A 21,819-nucleotide genomic window follows, 5' to 3' on the forward strand; every position below is an offset into this window, starting at 1 on the left:
TGTGGCTGAATCCATGCTGTAACAGCACAGTCGAGAAGTTGAAGCAGGGACATTTGTGTCTCACAAAGTCAAAAATATACACTATCTGGCTCTTTATAGAAGAAGTTGGGTGACCCTGCTCTAAACTCTGTACTCTTTAAAAAATAGTCAAATAGCATGGTACTATGGACCATAAATAAATATATCTTTGATATATTGCTAAGGTTAACAAAAGCAAGTAGATGAAAAGTATGCATAATAGAAATATTTTGGGGTACCCTCTTCATTTGAAAATCATTATGCATTTGTAATTCTATAAGACTGGAAGGATAATATAATAGGATGGTAACAGTGGTTATTGGTGGGTATGAAATTTAAAGAATAGCAGTCACTTTCCATTTAGTCTTTTTCTTTTTTAAACTTATTTATTTATTTTGAGAGAGAAAGAGAAAAAGAGTGTTGGGGAAGGGCAGAGAGAGAGAGGCAGAGAGAGAATCCCAAGAGGCTCCATGCTGAGCATGGAGCCCGACTTGGGGCTTGATCTCACGACTGTGAGATCATGACCTGAGCCGAAATCAAGACTCGGAGGCTCAGCTGACTGAGTCACCCAGGCACCCCAAATCTTTAGTTTTTGAATGCAATGTTTATTGTGTTCAATGTTTAGTTTTTGTCACAGTAAACATGCATTACATTGGAAGTTTAAAAATAAATTAGAATTGATTAAAAGATAAAAACAATATAAACAGGATAAATCTTACCATTGTAAAACAACAAAACACTGTTGACCTCCTCCTCTGCTGTCTGTCTACCTATCATCTGCTTATTCATTTATTCATATCTGCTGGCACTTTGTAGTTTTGTGCATCCCCAACCTTCCCCTCGGCTCACTTTTCTTTTTACCTTATAGATATGTCAGTGAGAGTCTCTACATTTCCAAAATGACCTTTTGTTTGCCCTCACTAACTCTTGATTGAAAATTTAACCATTTAATCAAATTCTAGATATATGCTTGTATTTCTTATCCAATTTACAATTATTATTCTGTCCTCTTGTGGGATCTGCCATTTCCTTCTGCTTTCTTCTCCAATAGCATCTAATATTTTCCTTTTTCCCCCCTTGATATTCTGAAGTTACCACATCCTCTGTCTAGAAACGAAAATATTTCTGTTTTGTATTATAGTAAATCAATAAAATTTGCACCCGTTATCCCTTTAGGAAGTGCTTGATCAATATTTCTTTCTTGCTTTCTTAGTTTTTTGAATACCTGTTAGGCTTATATTGAAGCCACTTAATTTATTGTCTTTTAACCTCTCATTTTGCATAGATTGATCTTTCTAATTGCTATTTCCTAGATTATTTTCCATCATGTTCTATTAGCTTGGTGTTTCTCCTGTGTACTTCCTTAATGGTTACATTTTTCTACTTTCAGATTTCTGTGTGGTTATGTTTAATATACAATTGTATCTGATTTGTATTTACTATTTTGTTACATGTCATTCTTTTGCTTTATGATTATTTTTCCTTTTTTTAAAAAATTTCTGTGGGCTTTAAAACTACTGAATAAGTTTGAATACATTTACAAATGTTGGAGAACTTGGTCAGTCGTGCTAAAGCCAAGAAGCGTTATTGTTCATGAATGAGAAGTCTGGAAGAAAGAAGGACAGGTTTCGTTAGGGGCCCCATGAGTCCATCAGGGGTCCAGCTTCTTGTTTCCTTCTCTCATCACTTCAGACTGTTGGTTCCTCTTATGAGTCAAACAGTGCCTGCCTCAAGTCCTCTCCTGTTCCCATGTGAGAGTTTGTTTCAAAGCAGTGAGTAAGGAGGATGGTGTCAAAGAGGATTTTTTCTCTCTAATCAGAAAGGAAAATCCCTCCAATTAGGCCCCAGTAAATATCCACTCATATCCCTTTGATCAGAGGTGGTGCACACACACACACACACACACACACACACACACACACCCTTAGAATAATGACTCACAAATAGGAGTTAGGTAGGTAGGAGTTAAGCCTGAAGGGATGTGCCAGGGCTGGGGACCTAATGCCTGGTGTCCCTTGGGCAACAACTAACTGTGCCTGCCATGGGCTTGTTTGAACACCTTTTTTGGAAGCTTCTGTTTTCTTTGAGTTTCCTCAGAGTTGAATTTTTCAGTGTATGTTAAGTATTTTGTGTATCATTTTGTCATATTTCCTTTCCTTTTCCTTGTGAGTGTTCTTTTCTATGATAGTTGTGGTGTTGTCTCTGTCTGGCCCAATATTCAGAACCAGTTCTTGGTTTGATGGTTTCTGGTTACTTCTGAGGTATTAGAATTTAATTCCAATGCCAGTGGGTGGTTTAGTTTGCAAATGATTTTTTTAAAAAAGCCTCAGATAAGCCTCTACACCTTGAAGATAGTGTGTACTGTTATGTGTTTAGGGTATGATCTGTAGCTCGTGTTCCCTGAGTGAATCCCGTATCTGCCATTCTTGTTTTTCTTCCCCAAATCCCTAGGGCATCTATGTATATTCCCTCCTTATTTCTGGAATCCAAAATTACCCTTCAGTGAATTAAGCTACAAAGTAATTTGGAGCAAGTGTACATAGAAGGCCCCATCCCTGTGCTACATGCTGTGAAATTTCCTAAGTGTCTCAGTCATGGCGCAGCTTCTGGAGGCTCATCTTGGAGTTGGAGAGAGGGGTGTGCACATACATGTGTGCATGTGAGTATCAAGTTAAGAGTGGTGACCACTGTGCTCTACCAGCTTTGAAGAGAATGAGCATATTGTCTCTTTACCTGGTAATGAAAATTAAACAAGAAGAAGGGTCCTGCAGGCCAGATTCTATACAGAAAGTGATAATTGGGTATTAGCTCCAGCAGTCCCGGGTTGTGGCCACAATAACAATGCTAGCATGACTTCCGATCATGCTGCTTTAATAATTCCTGAAGAACAGATTGTTTAACCTTGGCTCCCGTGGGACCTGCTGACATTATTTATTGCCATTTTCTAATTTTATTACTTTTCTGTTTTCCAAATGATGATTTTTGCTTTATACCTTGAGTTGTTTTGACACAAGATTTGAATCTTGAGATTTTAAAATGCCTTATTTGAAGTTCCTTAATACTGTGGGTGAATGGTTATCATTAAGATAGTGTTCAAATATAGCATCATATTTCAATACGTGTGTCATGACAAATATTCTGCTTCTGTGGCTTCTTCCCTTATATTAACTGGCTCAGACATATTCTGCATCTCATAACCTCACTGACTTAAAGACAGATGCATCTCGTGTGAAAGCCAGAAAATGTGCACAGCAATACAGCACTTAAAGCCAGACTTTAACATTTTCTCCATTTCAGATAGGAGGTCTACTGATAAAGAGAGTGACATGAGATTCCTTTTTTTTTTTTTTTAGTGACTCACTTGATTTTCAGATTCTTGAAGCTTTTTTTTGCAATTGAGAGTATAACAATCTACAATAAGCGCGTGAGTAAGATGCTATACTGTGTGATTTTTTTTTCCCTAGTAAGCAAAAGCTATTTTCAGTGTGATGGGTTCTAAGTTGGCTTTGTTGTGGTTTATGAGGCTATAGCCACAGAAGCAGAATATTTGTAGCCAGGTTTTGCAGAAAATCTATTTATGTCACTATGTGACTTAATATTGTTCCATAATTTTCATCACCCTGTGATAGTATCCAAACTCCCGATCACAACCTATGAAACTCATTTGTTCTCACCCCTTCCAGCTCTCCAACTTCCCCTCCCTTTACTTTACCTTGTGGGCCCCATTTGTGAACTCCTTCCAGTCCTTAAGCACAGTTTAATTGCTGCTGCTTCTGTACATTTGGAGTGCTCTATCTTTTCTGGAACATCCTTGTCCTGCTTACTTTTCACCTGGAAAATTCCTGGGTGACTGTCAAGATAGTGAAAATGTCACCTTATATGTGAAATCTTCCACACTCCACCCTCTTCACTCATGCACTTATGTGCCTGTCACCTCCAATAGAATGTAGCCTCCTTAGGCAAAAACACATAAGCCTTATTCATAACAATGCCCATTGTCCGCCCTAACATGGTATGTCACCAGACAGACATGCTCAATAAATATCAAATGGGACAGAAATAGGCTGATTGCCAAGAACTCTGAGCTAAGACTATTCCCGTAGCAAAGAACCAGACTGAGAGAGGCCCTGTTTACCTTTCAAGAAGGTCCAGTGGCAAAATCAATTTGAGGCAATCTGAAGGTTAGCATCTATAGTTTGGCTGTCCGTGGGCAGCCATGCACATGGTAACGGAAGAAAGCATTCACACAGGGGCAAGTTGAGAGAATCAGGTTGGGAGGCAGACTTGGACAGTACCAAAATCTAGCTTATAAAAAGTTGAGTGTTAAAAATCAACCTTCATGCCCATGATGTTGTCCAGCAAGCAGGTCAGCTGATCTGAGTGGATGACAAATAACTAGTCTTACAGTCTTTGCAGGAAGACATCTGGAAAATGCCCTCCCCATAATTTCCTTTTCTTAAAATTATGGGTGTAGTGTCAGTCCCTATAGCAACAACACTCAATGACTGCCTTGTGTTTTCTACATTGGTGGGTAAAAGTGAAGTTTCCCTGTGGACTGGTAAATGTATTTAAGAAAAGAATAGGCTCCTCCCATTTTCATAAAGAATTGTATGCATTGATATCCAATCCTGTTTGAAGAGCATGATGTCAGAAATTTTTAAAAGGAAGAGAATGCCAAGGGAAGGGGAAGGAGTTGGAGTTTAGGGAGAATGAAAGAGAGGTCTGTTGGGAGTTGCCCAGCAACAGACAGAATTGCCTCAGTTCAGCCAAGGTAGGGGCTCTGTCTTTGTCCCTGTCCCAGGCCCTCCTTGAAGGCTGTGGCTACAGAGACCCCATGAGGCCGTCCAAGGTACAGTGCTGTTGGCAAGGCCTGCCTATTAAGAACATGTTGCTTTCTTGTCACATTGCAAATTATGGAAGGAGCATGGAATCTTTGATTCATTAATTTTTTTTTCTTGTGATTAGACTGGACTTTTGGCTTTTAGTGAGGAAGATCACAGATGAGTAAGTCAGTGGAAAACACATTTATGTAATGCACGTATAGGTGGTAACAAATAGAAATACTTACAGATAAATGTCTATAAGTAGGTTAGTATACACACATAGCTTTCTGCTGGGAGGGCTTAGAAGCAGTGAGCACACCTCGCACCCTGAACTTGGTTTCAAATACTACTCTTCAATGAAAGTAAAGGGCTCCTTGGAAAAGTGGATGATTCTAGGTTTGAGCCAGAAATATACAACATGAGTCTAGAGCACCTTGTAGTGTCAGGAAGTAAGGAAATAAAAACGCAATGGGGATATGTGTGGAAGGGACATAGAAGCCAATTGAAAGATCTCTCTGTGGCCAAACCTAGGACAATTTGTGTTATAAAATAAAATATACTAGGGGCACGTGGGTGGTTCAGTTGGATAAGCATCCGACTTTGGCTCAGGTCATGATCTCGCAGTTCGTGAGTTAGAGCCTCATGCCAGGCCCTGTGGTGACAGCTCGGAGCCTGGATCCTGCCTCAGATTCTATGTCTCCCTCTCTCTGTGCTCCTTCCCTGCTCGTGTTCTCTCTCTCTCTCTCTCTCTCTCTCTCTCTCACTCTCTCTCTCAAAAATAAATAAACAGTAAAAAGTATATACCGGATTCCAACATGAAGTATTAGATAAATTACCCACAAGTCCACACTGATATAAGTACATAATTGAATAAATAAATAAGAATAGACAAATTTTTCATGAGAAGAATTTCCAATAATTTATGTAGTGTAACTATTCCATAGTGAATTCCCTCTAAACACAGTGCTGTGGGAGGGGGAAGTAACTTTATAGTATAAACAAAACAAAGCAAAACAAAACAAAGCAAAACAAAACAAAACAAAACAAAAACCTTGCAAAACACTACTTCAGCCAGGTTTCACATCAATTGTGAAGTCATGTTGGTAGCTTCTGTTATGAGAATGGCACTTATGTCCATGATCTTCTACTTAAGATATTATAACTCCAGTCTAGTCATGAGAAAATATCAGGCAAATCTTAAATGAGGGTCATTTTACAAAATACTCAAGCAGTAGTCCTCAAAACTCTCTGAGTCATCAACAGTAAGGAATGTCTGAGAAGCTGCCACAGCCCAGAGGAGCCTAAGGAGCTGGGTGGGATCCTGGAACTGAAAGAAGACCTTAGGTAAAACAGGGAATGAATAAACTATGTACTTTAGTTGCAGCAAACAAATAAACAAAAAGTGTTCCTTAAGTATGGCAAAGTCTTTTGTAGTCTTCTTAAATCTTTACCAATATGCAAAATGAATTTGGAGAGTGAATCTACCTTAGTATTAAGAAATAGCAACACAGTGGCTAGAATTTCCTACCTTGTTCAATTTCCTGTTTCACTTGTGAAATTTCCCTATGATTTTTTTTCTCTCTCTATTTTTCTGAAACTTTAAGTTTTTCCAGCTGGATAAATACATTCTGTACAGAAAAAAAAAAATAACAGTTCTTAAAATTAGGAGAAAGAACTTATTTCATGATCGTTTAAACTGTGATGAAAATATGGACGTTTGATCAGTGACATTTTTAATATTCCTCCTAGAAAAAGAAAAAAATCATCCAAATAACAGTGATAAGAAAACATTATTTTTCATTTGGTTTATCAGAGAAAGCTAAATGCTTAATAAACATTCCACCATACCTCATTTCGGTATATTCCAATGCAGGCAATGTTCAACACAAGAATTTCTATTTGGATGACTATTTGTTGAGGAGACTTAGAGACCTAGTTACTTTCTATCTCTTGGCTCAGCCATCTTTCTTTTCTGGCATTCCAGAGAGAGGGGAAGTGGGCGTTGGCACAGGTCCATGATGGAGAGTTTTGGTAGCTACGTCTGTAAAGGATACTTCACTCCTGCTCATATATAATAAAAAGATGGCTCCTTGAATGATCGAAAGAAACTAATTTTTAATGAGGCATTATTCTTTCTCAGAATAGCATCCCTTTTTATCTGCCCACTAATTCTGTAACTCACACACAGTTGACTAGGAGCTAGGACTAGCAGTAGTTTAATAAATACTGTCTCAAAGCCATCTTAATAGGTTTTTATTGTTTTGAAATAAATAAGCCTTTTGGGGGTAACTGTAGGAGATAGATTTTTGTGAATCATAGACTATAATCATTTTGTTGTTACAAGAAAAAAGCTATTGGTTGTTCTAGGCTAATAATGGTATGTTAGCTGTTGTATACAAAGAGGCTATCCTGAACCCTGTGTGTGTACTTGACATTTTTCTGATGGTGAGACATTTGTGATTGTTGCATTTCCTGGGAGGCTTGCCAGCATTATCCATACAGACTCAAGCATATACAACTACAAAGACAAGTAGCCCTTGAAGAGTTTTAACCAGTGACTTAGGAGACAAAACAGTGAGACAGACTAATGAGCCTTATATGTGCTTCCAGGTTCTTTGTAAGAGTCTCTCCTATGCCAACTCATCTATTTCTTCCATTCCAAGTAAATGCTGATGATAATATCATTCTGAAATACCATCAGCCTGAAATTTGCATGAATCTGAACATAAACAATCTTATAATCATTACAGATTTAACAAGTTCTTTTATATGTGAGTTTTATATTCAATATGGAGTTAGAGAAAATTATTAAGCTTACTAGAAGACAAGTCTTTAATCTTAAGTAACTAATTTCCACTATTATAAGCAAGTATGCAAAAAAATAATTAGATGCATGTGTATGGTCTACAAATAAATATTTTGTTTATTTTGTTTATTTTGTAATATTTTGTAAAATATTTGTTTATTTTGTAATATTTTGTTTATTTTGTTTTGAAATTTTTATAAATTGACAATAGAAGAAAAACAAAATCCACTTAAAAATATATGAAAGGGCTGGAAGATTAATCTCACCATGATTTTACATTATTTCAAATTTTGCAGTAAATGTTATTAGAGCTTTTACAGACCAATCCATGGTCTCAGGCACAGTCTTAATTGTATGTTCATAATTTGACTTTCATCAGTTGTGAAAGAATTCTTGAGCCATATGGAGAAGATCTCCCTCCTCTACTTCTCTCTCTCTTTCTCTCCCTTTCTCTCTCCTTCCTTACTTGCCCCCTTCCTGTTTCCCTTACTTTCCTTCTACAACTTTTCTGGGGAACTCCCAAAATATGTTTTAATTTTTTTTCCCATAGCAAATGTGAGGGAAGCTCTAGTCAAGTCTGGTTTAAAAAAGGAAAAGATTATTCCCTGATTTCTGGGGGAGGATAGACAGTTTTAAACAGTAACAAGAAAGAGATTGGGAATTCAGATGGATATGAAAATAGCTATATTCATTAAGTAGAGCTATGCAAACAGCTGTAAATTTGGATAATAAGCAGGGAAAGATATTTGAATTTCATTAGGCTTTTTTTCTTCTACAGTTAGCAAATATCTCACCTTCTAAAATTACTTCAATTGTGATTCACCACAATAAGCATGTAATTAAAATTGAAGAATATTTACCAGGTGAGGAAGGTTGATGAAAGGAGCCAGGAGAAGGGTTTGGAAAATGCAAAAAGAATAGCAACTCGGGGAACACACTGCATTCTGGAAGATATTTTAGGAAACATAATGTGTGGGAGGATTTCAATCAAGTAGATGTTGCTGGTTCAAGACTAGCATATAGAAGCTAAGTCATCAGGGTATTTTTTGGTGGTGTGCATTAATTAGTTAATTAATCCAATCAATAGTAATTGAAATATCTATTGTGCTTTGATTTCTGCACCAGATCCCCTGGGAGAATAATTGCTGGGAACAGTTTCTGTACTCACAGAGTGTATATTCTAAGAAGGAGGTAGAAATAAAACGTAATTAACTATAGTTATGGTGAGAAGTGTGGAGTACTATGGAGCATTAATGTGTGGGTATGTGTGTAGTGGGGGAAGGGATCTGACCCAAGCTGGACATGGGGTTGGCTACATAGCCCTTGTTCTTGCTTCAGGAGGCAAGTATGCATGCAATTACAGTGGGGCATAATTAGTGTTCTTACAGCAAAATGTTCTAGCTGTACTGATAGTATACAAGGAGTTTCAAGTTCATTCTAGATGAATGAACTGATGTGTCAGGGAAGGTACACAAAAGGAAGAGTAGAAACCAAGTCTGGAAGGGTTAGCAAGTCTGCAAATTGACATTTTTAGAGACAATCCACAGTTCTTTTGAGTAGAATATCAAAAGGTAGGAAATAACTTTAAATAAATTAATAATTACTACAGTTTAACCTTGGTAGACTGGTATTATAAAATGAGATACACAGAAGGGGAGAAGCTGATCAACAAAGGGCCCTTTGATCATATAATAGAGGCTCAATTAACATTTGTTTAATGAATGAGTAATGAATTGTAATATTATCCTTGCTATTATGGCAAAGTGGAAGATTATGCCTCTTAAATAGAGCTCTTGTAAATGAGATACCTACACTTCTTTAAAAAATGTATGTGTTTTTTTAATTGAGGAAATAGATTAATATTAGTGGGCTGAGAAATCAGTATACTGAGGCCTGATGAATGATTCAAAACTATAATAAAATAGAAAAGAGCATCTGGGAAAGTAGGCACTATGGAAGTAAGTACTTCAATTATATAGATACATGTTTGCTGCTAACAACAGAGCCTCAAACTCTATGAGGCAAAAACCAGTAGAACTACCAGGAGAAATAGGTGAATCCACTATCATAGTTGCAGACATCAATACCTCTCTCTGTCAGGAAGAGGAATGGCAGATATGGCAGTCAGAAAATAAGTAAGGACATACTTGAACTCAACAACACCATCAATTAACTGTATATAATTGATATCTATAGACTGCTTCATCCAACAATAGCAAAATACACATTCTTTTTAGGCTCACATAAAATATTCAGCAAGATAAACCACATTCTGGATCACTAAAGATACATTAAGAAATTTTAAAGAATAAAAATTATGCAATGTCTGTTCTTAGACCACAATGGAATTAAACAACAAAAACAAAAAATCAATAACAGAAAGATAACTGGAAAATCCCCAAATATGTGGAGATTAAATAGCACATTTTTAAATGCCATGTGGGTCAAAGAAGAAATCTCAAGGGAAAAATTAAAATATTTTGATCTAAATGAAAATGAAAATAAAATACCAAAATTTGTGGGATATAGTGAAAGCAGAGCTTAGAAATTTATATCATTGGATTTGTATATTAGAAAAGAAGAAAGATATAAAATCAATCATTTAGGTTTCCACCTTAGGAAACTAGAAAAAGAAGAGCAAATCCAAGTAAATCAAAAGTAAATAATAAAAGACATAGTAAGAATTCAAGCAGAAATCACTGAAATTGAAAACAGGAAATTAAACAAAATCAATGAAACCAAAAGGTGGTTCTTTGAAAGATCAATGAAAACTGATAAGCCTCTGGCTAGGCTAACTAAGAAAAACAAAGAGAAGACAAAAATTACTACTATCAGAAATTAAAAAGGAAGACATTGCTACAAATCTTACAGAAATTAAAAGGATAGTAAAGGAATACTATGAACAACTCTATGCCCACAGATTTGATAACCTGGATTAAATAGACCAATTTCTTGAAAGACACAATCTGCCAAAATTCACACAAGAAGAAATAGATGATCTAAATAGCCTTATATCTATTAAAGAAATTGAATCATTAATTAATAACCTTCTTGAATCAATAGTTAATAACCTTCTAAAATGGAAAGCACAGGTCCATATGGATTAACTGGTGAATACTACCAAACATTTAAGGAAGACATGATACCAATTCTCTACAATCTCTTTCAGAGAATAGAAGCAGAGGAAATACTTCCTAACTAATTCTGAAGCCACATTACCCTAATACCAAAGCCAGAGAAAGACATTACAAGAAAACTACAGATCATTATCTCTTATGAACATAAAGATGCAAAAATTCTTAAAAAACTGGGAATAGAGGAGAACAAAATATTAGGCAAAATAAACTGATCAAGAATAGCTATAAAAAATCTACAGTTGACACCATACTTATTAGTGAGAATATTGAAACTTTTCCATTAAGATCAGGTACAAGGCAAGATGTGCCCTGTTGCCACTCCTTTTCAACATCATATTAGAAGACCTTGCTAATACAAAAGTCAAGAAAAGGAAATAAAATATATACAGATTAGAAAGGAAGGTATAAAATTATCTTTGTGCACAGATAACATGGTCATCGATGTGGAAAATCTAAAAGAATTGACAAAACCCTCCTGGACTAAAAAAAATTATAGCAAAGTTGCAGGATATAATGTTAATATACAGAATTCATTGACTTTCCTACATACTATCAGTAACAAATGGAATCTGAAATTAATAACACAGTATCATTTACATTTGCATCAAAAAAGAGAAATACCTAAATACAAATCTAACAAAAAGGCGTAAGATCTATATGAAGAAACTATAAAACTCTAATGAACAAAATCAAGTAACTAAATAAATGGAGAGAATATTGTACTTTCATGGGTAAGAGGACTCAAAATTGTCAAAAGATTGGTACTTTCTAACTTGATCTACAGATTCATTGCAGTCCCAATCAAATCCCAGCAAATTGTTTTATGAATATCAACTAACTGATTCTAAAGTTTGTAAAGAGAGTCAAAAGACTTGTAATACTCATCACGATATTGAAGGTGCAGAATAAAGTTGGAAGACTTAAGTCACCCAACTTCAAAACTTATTATAAAGCTACAGTAATTAAAAGAGTGTTGGTATTAGTAAAGGTATAGAGAGATAGATCAATGGAACAGAATAGGAAGCCCAGAAATAGACTTCCATAAATATAGTCAATGATCTTTTGCAAATAAGTGAAAGCAATTCAATGAAGCAAAGATAGTCACTTCATCAAATGGTGCTAGAACTGGACATCCACATGCAAGAATTTATATATGTATATATATGAGTTTAGACAAAAACTTTATACCCTCATAAAAACTCAATATGAATTATAGACCTAAAACACAAAACTATAAAACTCCTGAAAGATAACATAGAAGTAAACCTAAATGACCTTGGGTATGGTGATGTCTTTTAAGTTATGACATCAAAGCCACAATCCATGAAAGAAAGAAATAATCTGGGCTGCATTGAATTTTAAAACTTATCTGCAAAAGACAGTATTAAGAGAATTAGAAAACAAGTCATAGACTGGGAGAAAATATTTACAGAACACAAATCTGATAAAAGTGTGTTATCCAAAAGATACAAAGAACCCTTAAAATTCAATCATAAGAAAACAAGAAACCCCAATAAAAAATAGGCCAAAGATCTTAATAGACACTCATCAGAAAAAAACCTGTGCAGATAGTGGATTTATGAAAAGATGTTCCACATCATATGTCATCAGGGAAATCAAGTTGAGACAACAGTGACATACTGGTACACAAGTATTAAAATGGCCCAAACCTGGAAGACTGAAAACACCAGATGCCGGTGAGGATGTGGAGCAGTGGGAGCTCTTATTCATTGCTGGTGGAACTGCAAAATGGTATAGTCATTTTGAAAGACAGTCCCGCAGTATTTTTACAAATCTAAACCTACTCTCACCATATGATTTGGCTACTGCACTCCTTAGTGTTTACTCAAAGGAGTTGAAAACATCTACACAAAAACCTGCATAATGATGTTGATGGCAGCTTTATTCATAATTGTAAAAACTTGGAAAGAACCAAGGTGTCCTTCAGTAAATGAATGGATAAACAAACTGATATATCCGGCAATAGAAAATTATTCAGCTGAAGTGAAATGACCTATCAAGCCATGAAAAAACATGGAGGAACCTTAAATGCATATTGCTAAGTGCAAGAAACCCATCTGAAAAGACTATGTATTGTATGACTCCAACTATATGACATTATATAAAAGGCAAAACTGTGGAATCCATAGAAATACCAGTGATTTCTGGGGGTGAGGTGGGATGGGGGAGGGAAAGAGTTGAATAGGTGGAGCACAGAGAATTTTTGGAGCAGTGAAAATACTCTGAATGATATTATAATGAAGGTTGTATGTCTTTATACATTTGTCCAACTCAGAATGTACAATACCAAGAATAAACCCTAAGGTAAACTATGTACTTTGGGTTACTATGATATGTCAATGTAGTTTCATTCTTGGTAAAAAAAAAAAAAAAATGTACCATTCTGGTGAGTGATGTTGATAATGGGAGTGTCTATGTATAGGTGGGGATGAGGGTATATGGGAAATTTCGGTACCTCCCTCTCAATTTTGTTGTACCCCTAAAAGTGCCCTAAAAAACAAAGTCTTAATAAAAAAATTAAAATGTACCTAAATTAAAGAAATATTACACATTTACTTGAAACCTTAAGGTTACCGATATTCACCCAATATTATTATACAATTAATGAAAAATGAATATGGTCTTCTGTATATCTTTTTCTCTTTTAATAAAGTATCTGTGAGATATAAATGGTCCTGGCATAAGGATTGTGTCTTGTTTTCTGTACAGTGGGAAATTCTGTCATAGTCCAAGAAATGGAAATGTTTTAATTTGCATCATTTTCTAATTTATAAGCATATATAAATGTAGAATAAATAGAGATGAGTTTTTCAAGTTCATAAATACATGTATATGCTAAATTATGGATTTAACTGATACATTAATTTAAAAGTCTCCTGAATGTCAGGCACTGTGCTTCGTACTGGGAGTATGAAGATGAAGGAGACTCTGCCTATTTGAGGGAGGGACATATAAATACACAATTAAAGAGTAAGTTATTGTGCCATGCACTCCCAACTCTACCTAGAGTGGTGTGTCAAAAAACACAGAAGACAGAAACCAACACGCTTTTGTTGAGACATGAAAGGGCAGTAGGTGTTTGCTGGGCAAGAGAGAGGCACACAGGGGCGTCTGGGTGGCTCAGTCCGTTAAACGTCCGACTTTGGGTCAGGTCATGATCTCACGGTTCATGGGTTCGAGCCCCAATTCAGGGTCTGTGCCGGCAGCTCGGAGCCTGGAGCCTGCTTTGGATTCTGTGTCTCCCTCTCTCTCTCTGCCCTTCCCCTGCTTGCGCTGTCTCCCTATCTCTCTCCCTCAAAAATAAGTAAACAAAAAAAAGAGAGTCTCACAGAGGGCACAGTTCTGTGTAACCCTATATGTTTAGGTGGACACATGTGTCCTGGGAATATCGAGTTGGTTGTGTGTATGTGTGTATATTTGGAGTCCTGCAGACTTAGGAAAGGCGTGGGAAATGACTGTGAATCTGAAAAGTACAATGAGGATGAGGTATGAGGATCAGTGTGGACAGCTAAGCAAGGCTAGATGCTGAATAACTTTGCATGGTAGGAGGTGATGGCAAACTGCTGAAGGACAGGAAGACAACAATGGATTGTAGTTTAGAACAATTGCTCTGGGGTGAATAGTGGGTTAAATGGAGAGGTGTAAGATGGGGGCAGGGAGATAGAGATGATTACAGTAAGGACATTTTCCAGAATACTTATACAAACATTATATAAATAACAATCTTACATGTTCAATAATTTATGCATAGATCATGAGCATGATTCTGAGTTTAGATGTAGATTTATAGTTTAGATGTAGATTTTCCAAGATCTCCCATCCCTGGCTCTTACCTTATGTGTAAATTTCTTTTCAGAACTGCTTCAGTGCTAAACCTTTTGGGGGCTGCAGCTCTGGGAATGTATTTTGGCCTTATCGTATGAGATCACCACTTGAAGGAAAGAGTTACAAACTTGCTTCTAAAGATATAGATGGTTTTGCCATCAAATAAAGAATGTGTTATTTAAAAAAAAAAAACAGATTTCTTCCAACTCTAGAAAGGCTGTGGTTCTTAATTATTTCAGCAGTGACTTTCCATTTGCCTTAAGTCACAAAAACAAGTTAGCATGTGAATCCAAGGAGTGAAGGAGCTCCACAGTTGTTCAAAATATGCCAGGAGGGTTTGACACACACAGTACTAAGGCTACACATCCATGTTCTCAGAGCTACTTTATGGGAAGTTTGTAGGATGATTATCATTATGTGAATACCCAGTATTGCCTGCCGCCTCCTCCTAGAAACACATTTCCCGTGGGTGTATGACAAATCTGGTTGAACAGATAAAGTGCGGTTTTGCTATTTCAGGCCTGGTTACATCCTAACTGCAATTACATCACAGGTTGAATTCTGTCTTCATAAACGTATGGTCACCACCCCCCCCACTTTGTTGTATCATGGCACTTCTCTATTAAATCTTATTTTTCCATTGTTGGTATAAAAATGGAATCCCACTGTAGCGTATTTTGACAGTTAATGTTTGTGCTTCAAGTGGATTTAGAAATTTTTCACATGAGTAACTCCCGGTCCAAATATATTCAATTGATGCTTTATTTTTGGAGTATATTGTTAGTTTATTTAGTGTTTAACTACACATTATCAGAGTGTTAACATTTCTTGTTCAAGGTTTTTGACACTCGATGTCTTTAAAACATGCTGTTCAATACAGACATCGTACTTAATGAGGGGAAACATACTGTTCCTTGAATAGCCTTGACACTGTGCCAAATCGTAAAGATATCATATCTAATGATGAATTCTTTGCTCAATAGATTGTATATTTCCATAGAATAGACTTATTAAAAATAGAATATTCATGATTTTAAGTCATTCTTGAGAAGTCCTTGAGCAACTTAGTTGATATTTTGACCTAGGTTTTCCTATTTCAAAAATACGTTAAAAATTTTTAATCTAAAGTTGATGATGTTGCTTAAAGTTGATGAAGTTGTCAATTGTGGAACAAATGAATTTTTTTCTTTATAAAAATTTTATTGAAAATCTAAGTAGTTATGCTTTTAAAGAATTAATAACATTTCACTTAAGAGTGGTCCAAGACTGAATTATTTTTGTTCCATAGAAGCAGTTCAGATTATGCCTGCTGATTTCTCATTTTAACCATGGATATTACTTAATTTTTGTTAACCTATTTTCTTTCCCTGATGGAATTTTTCTTCCGTGCTTTTTAGATGACCTCTGACTTACTATCTTCCACTGTCACCAACTTCTTTGTTAATTTTATTTTCCTCAGCTTCACAATATAGTTCTTATCTTTTTAGATTTTTTTTTAAAGTTTATTTATTTATTTTGAGAGAGAGAGAGAGTGTGAGTGGGGAGAGGGGCAAAGGGAGAGGGAAAGAAATAATCCCAAGCAGGCTCTGCTGACAGTGCAGAGCCTGACGTGGGGCTGGATCCTACAACCATGTGATCATATCCTGAGCCGAAATCAAGAGTTGGACACTTAACTGACGGAGCCACCCAGGCACCTCTAGGTTTTTCTCAGGAGTTTTTACTTTCTTATCTAAGAGACAGAAGCTTTGTCCTCTTTTCCTCTCTCCATGGCTCTTCAGGCATATTTTTCAGAAACCTGACAACTCTGACTTTAGAGTAGTCATATGCATGGTGAAGGAGATCATAAAAATTGACATAAGCTGATCTCTGTACTGCTGGAAACTCCACATTTGTTTCCCTTTGCGCAGAGGACAAAACCTACATTTTTGCCCTTGTGCTATGAGCCCTCCTGAGACCTGTCCCTTCCCAGTTCTCACCTTCCATCCTACCCTTGTCTCTTCTTCTGTGTTCCAGCTACACTGGCCTTTATGCAGTCTTCCAAATTATGAGAATATATGAGAATATAATGAAACTTGTGAGAATCGTGTTTTATAAATTTTATCATTAAGGTAAATTACTGGAAATTGATTTGATTGAAATTGAAAATATGTGAGAATCAAAAATTTTAATTCAAAAAGTACAGTACCAGCTTACCCTCAAAACAACTGTTTATGTAGAAGAGCAAAGAGTATTGTTCCCAAAAATGTACAGATGCTCTTTCATATGTTTTGATCTTGGGCACGAAACAGGTTGTTTAAAACAGTGCACATGCTGGACCCCATTTTAAAGAAAAAACTTTCAATACATATAGTAAATATAAAACACAGAAACAAGCAGTCTGTCATGAAACATACACCGAAGTGTTAAGAGTGGAATTTGAGATAATTTTTCCTTCTATCTGTATTTTGTAATTCTTTCCCAGTTACGATAAATCATTTTGTGTAATTCAAAGTCTAGTTTAAAAGTGGTGTTATTACCCAACTTTTGCCTTGTTTGGGTATTACAGCCTTGATTGTAGTGGTGACATAGGAAACGCTGGTTCCAGGTATACATGGTAAACAGTGCTACGTGGGTAGGCCTTCAACTTCTTTCTAGAACCAAGTAGTTTTGTGTGTGTGTGGTGAGAGTAGAGAACTGAGTTTGTCATTAAGCTGAGAATTATGTACATTTTGCTCTACACATGAATATATAACAGAGTGTGAATGATCTAGTATATTTGCATGACAATTTCTTTAAAAAATTTTTTAAGTTTATTTATTTATTTTTGAGAGAGACAAAGACAGATAGTGTGCATGGGGGAGGGGCAGAGAGAGGGGGGCAGAGAATCCCAAGCCGGCTCTGTGCTGTCTGCGTGGACCCCAATGTGGGGCTCAAACTCATGAACCATGAGATCATGAGCTGAGCTGAAACCAAGAGCTGGACGCTTAACCGACTGACCCAGTGCCCCTGGATATATTATTTCACTGAAAACTGGTCAAAACCCTTCATTGTGCAGGCTTGCAGGCCTGTTTTTCTGGTTGTGTTCTTTTCATCTAGGTTGTAGGATACTCTTTCATCCCATAGCAGATTTTGTTTTGGGTTTTTTTTCTGCTGCATTTTATCAGGGCCTTGAGTTTCTCTGGTGTATTTCTCAGTATTCCCTATAAGCATATTCATTTTGGAGGTTTGCCTTTCTTACCATATGCTGTGCTCATAATGCTATTTGATGTATGTGTTATCTCCTAATTTTGCTTTTATCTTTCTGTTCATCCAAATAGTTCTGTTTATCTGGGTGTGTGGTCCTGTGTGTATTCTGTCTGCCATCTCCATACTGGTAGGAACAGTGTCCTATACACCCATGAGAGGAATATTTTACACTTTGTGTGTGTGGATAGTTGTTCATGTTTGAGGTCCAAGCCGAAATGACGTTCCCACTGTCCAATGTCTCAGAACCACTGCATGTCTCCCAGGCAGAGATACCTTAGCGATATTTGCTATCTAATCAGGGGGATGTTACATAGCAAATAAGTTTCATATATACAATGCAACCATTTTAATTTTTTTAAGTTTATTTATTTTTGAGAGAGAACACAAGCAGGGGAGGTGGAGAGAGAGAGAGAGAGAGAGAGACAGATTCCAAAGCAGGATCCAGGTTCCGAGCTGTTAGCGCAAAGCCCAAAGTGGGGCTCAAAACCACAAACCACAAGATCATGACCTGAGCCAAAGTTGGACGCTTAACTGACTGAGTCACACAAGTGCCCCACAATGCAACCATTTTAGATAGTAGAGAAGTTGGTGGCATTCTTTATTCAATATTTAGGAGAGCTGTAGGAGGTTTTGTTTTATGAATATGCAAGAAATCCTCTCAAAGAACGTGAAAAGATTTAGTAAACTGGGATAATATTTGCAACATATGAAGTTTAGTGCACCTTATTGCCTTCATCACACTGCCTTATATACTTTGTAAAGCAGGAAGAAAACCCAAGTGGCTCAAATATGAAAGACTGAAGTGCCACTTGGCTGTTTCCTAAAGATCTAAGCCACTTCAGCCTTCTGGTGTGAATGAAGTAGTACTTTAGCCTGGTTTTCCAACTAGTTATTAGTTCAATTTCTTGACTGAAATGACAATTTTAGGTGAATTATGATATATAGGACCTGTGATATATGCCACTGAGGATAGATTTGTTTTATGTCTCTGGAATTGTTTTTTATGGATGCAATTTACATATTTTAACCCCCCTATAATTTTCATGTTTCAGCTGACTGTATAGTTAAGATTATATATTTCTTGATTGTGAAACAATTACAGTGGTTTCAGATGCATATGTTTTTCCCTCAAGTTTAGATCTCTATACTATAGTGAGGCTAATTTAGTTCCTTTCAATAAAATATTTTAAGGTCCTTTTATTAAAGCAGGAATTAGAATAATTATCATTATTTATAAAATACTGCTTAATATAAAAGCAACTCCAAGGAAATTATAATCACTCTGTAAAATTGAAAGTAGAAAGCACTTAAAAATTCATGAGTATAAAATAAAATATGCGTCAATAAAAATTGTGTGCAGAGCCAACTTGTATTTTAGAATAGAACTTGGAAGGTTGTGCTTTCATGGAAACAATTTTCCAAACTGGAAAATTCTAATTTAAAAGAATAGCCCCCAAATCATGGTAAATATATTGCCTGTAATTAATCAATAAATGTCTAGTGAGGATCAATGGTGTGCTCAGAACTATGCTTTTAGTTTGCTGTTCGCCTATGGAGGTGAGTGGTAGGTGCATTGTAAAGTACAACTCATGGGGCCCAAGATGTGGCACACAGTTAAGGCTTATCATAGTGACGATGGGTAGTGTTTCTCAACAGGATCCCTATTGGCATTTTGGGTGCGGTTATCCTTTGTCATGTAGGATTTTAACGTTAAGCCTGACCTGTACAACTTCACAATGATCAGAACATCCAAAATGGCACCTGGAAAGCATTTCTGGGTGATACAGCCCCCAGTTGAGATCTGCTGGCACAGAACAGGGGCTGACAGACTTTTTCTGTGAAGAGGCAGATACTAAATATTTTCAGTTTTGTGGGCTATACTCTCTCTGTTACAACTACTCAACTCTGCTGTTGTAGCAGGAAAGCAACCACAGACAATACAAGAAAAGTGTGGCTGTGTTCCAGTAAAACTTCACTTAAAAAGTAGCTGGTGGGCAGATTTAGCTTGCAGGTTATAATTTGCCAATCCCTTCATATGTATCACAAGCCCACCGATTTCAACACAAGGAATGCTATTTGAGAACACTCAGTAGTATTTTATCAGTTGGAAGGATTTTGGCTGCAAATATGAAATCATATCTACTATTTCTAAAGACAGGATGGTTTCACTCTTGGTTAATTAAATGTATTATTGTCATAAAAGACCAAAGTACCCTCCTTTTTTCTACTCTGTTATCCTCAGCTGTTGCCATGGTCTCCCCTCATTTTCACAAATGGATGCCGGAATGTTACATGTAGTTACAGTAGCGCACAAGGAAGAATAACGTATCTGCCTACTCTCTAGGAAAACCTTTCCCAGAAGTCCCCAGTTCACTTGCTGTCAGATCTCATTTGGGGACAAACCCAAACTTGAACTAAAAAATGGCAAAGTAGAAATTCCAGTGATGTGGAATTCCACATAATTGCCATGGAATACTTAGAAGTCTCTTCCCTGGGCTGGAAAAAGATTCCGGCCCTAACACAAACCTGTGGATACACAATATTTGAATGAATTGAGTTTGTGTTTAAGAGAAAGAGCAGTAAGTTTTGAGGATTAGTGGAGGAAGATGTATGTGAGATGCCATATTTTCCATATTAATTATCTTATATTTTAAATAGAATTCTGTCTTGAGTGTTACTTGAGGCCTTTTGTTTCCCTCTGTTTTCCATTTAGTCAAAGGAGCATTTTATGTATGCCTGTCTTTGGTCAGATTAGAGGGAGGAGTTTGGATCAAGGTTCACTGGTGGCAGGTAATTTCTCTCTAGTATTGAAGAGCCAAGGCATGTAGAGCCATGCCTTCCTGTTGTGAGATCAGCAATACCACCAGTGTGCCAAAGACAGTATTTCAATTTATTTAACAGAGCTTACTTGGTAGTCCTTAAGGACCTCCTTACTTAAATAAGCCCCCCAATTATCATATATATTTAGTATATTATGTGGTTTGTATTATAAGAACTGAAAATAATTTGTTGAAACACATGCTCATGGAAATGTTATAATTATTTATTTTAGTGCTAAAGGGAATACAGAAGACCATCTGGTTCTTCCAGGCTCGTAAAGGTGCTGCCTTACAATTTCAGATGAAGCAGGTGATTTGCCAAGAGAATCATTTGGGTGGCTGGAAAGTAAAGATATAACTAGAAGCTGTTTTTCTCACTTCGTGTGCTGTGTTCCCTGCATTACATCATGGCATTCCTGCAACAAAGTGCCAGCTTAAAAGACCTTATGCTTGTCAGTAAAAATGGCTCTAATTCAAGTTCTGATTTTTTTTTCTTGGAGCTCTTCCTGAATTTTGAGCTCTTTAACTTGTCAGTACAGGGGTTGAACAAATACCTTTAGATGCACTTATATTTACTTTAGTGACTTTTGAAGAATGACACTGAAATATCTTATAGGTAAATTTATTCAAGAGACTTTGTTTAGTATCTGCTGGGAAGCACTTGCCTTTTTTATGCCAATTGTTTACTTATGTGTATATTAAAAAAATTAAATTCACAGTCCTTGCCTCAAGGATCTCAACATTCTACTATTAAAGAGACAAATGAATGAATAATTAAAATAGAATGTGATTCCTAGCACAGTAGAGGGAAGCAAATGTGCTCTGAGAGCAAGTGTGGTCTGAGTGGGTCAACAAATGAAGGCCGAGCTGAGTTTCAAAGGATAACTGAGAGTAAATCAACTTAAAACAGGGAAGAAGGTTTTTGGAGATGGAGTAACATGGGCAAAAGATTAGAGGTGTCAGAAAATATGGAATGTTTGGAGAATCGCTAGCAGTCACTAAATCTAGAGTTCACAAAGACTGAAAATGTAAGGTGGATGAATGCTGAGTAATAAGTCTATACTGGAGGACAGTAAATATAATTGGAACTTTATCCTTAGGCGAAGGGAGTCATCAGAGGCTTTTCAACACAGACATAATGTAAT

At 36.4% G+C, this 21,819-nt stretch overlaps 1 protein-coding gene across 3 annotated transcripts in view; it reads left to right on the top strand.

The window, feature by feature from the left end:
- The window catches only part of CTNNA2 (catenin alpha 2), a 1,119,678-nt gene that overhangs the window by 103,761 nt on the left and 994,098 nt on the right, over window positions 1-21,819 (top strand). The window lies entirely within an intron of this gene.

The sequence above is a fragment of the Lynx canadensis genome, chromosome A3, assembly GCF_007474595.2.
Source record: "Lynx canadensis isolate LIC74 chromosome A3, mLynCan4.pri.v2, whole genome shotgun sequence".
Lineage (NCBI taxonomy): Eukaryota > Metazoa > Chordata > Mammalia > Carnivora > Felidae > Lynx > Lynx canadensis.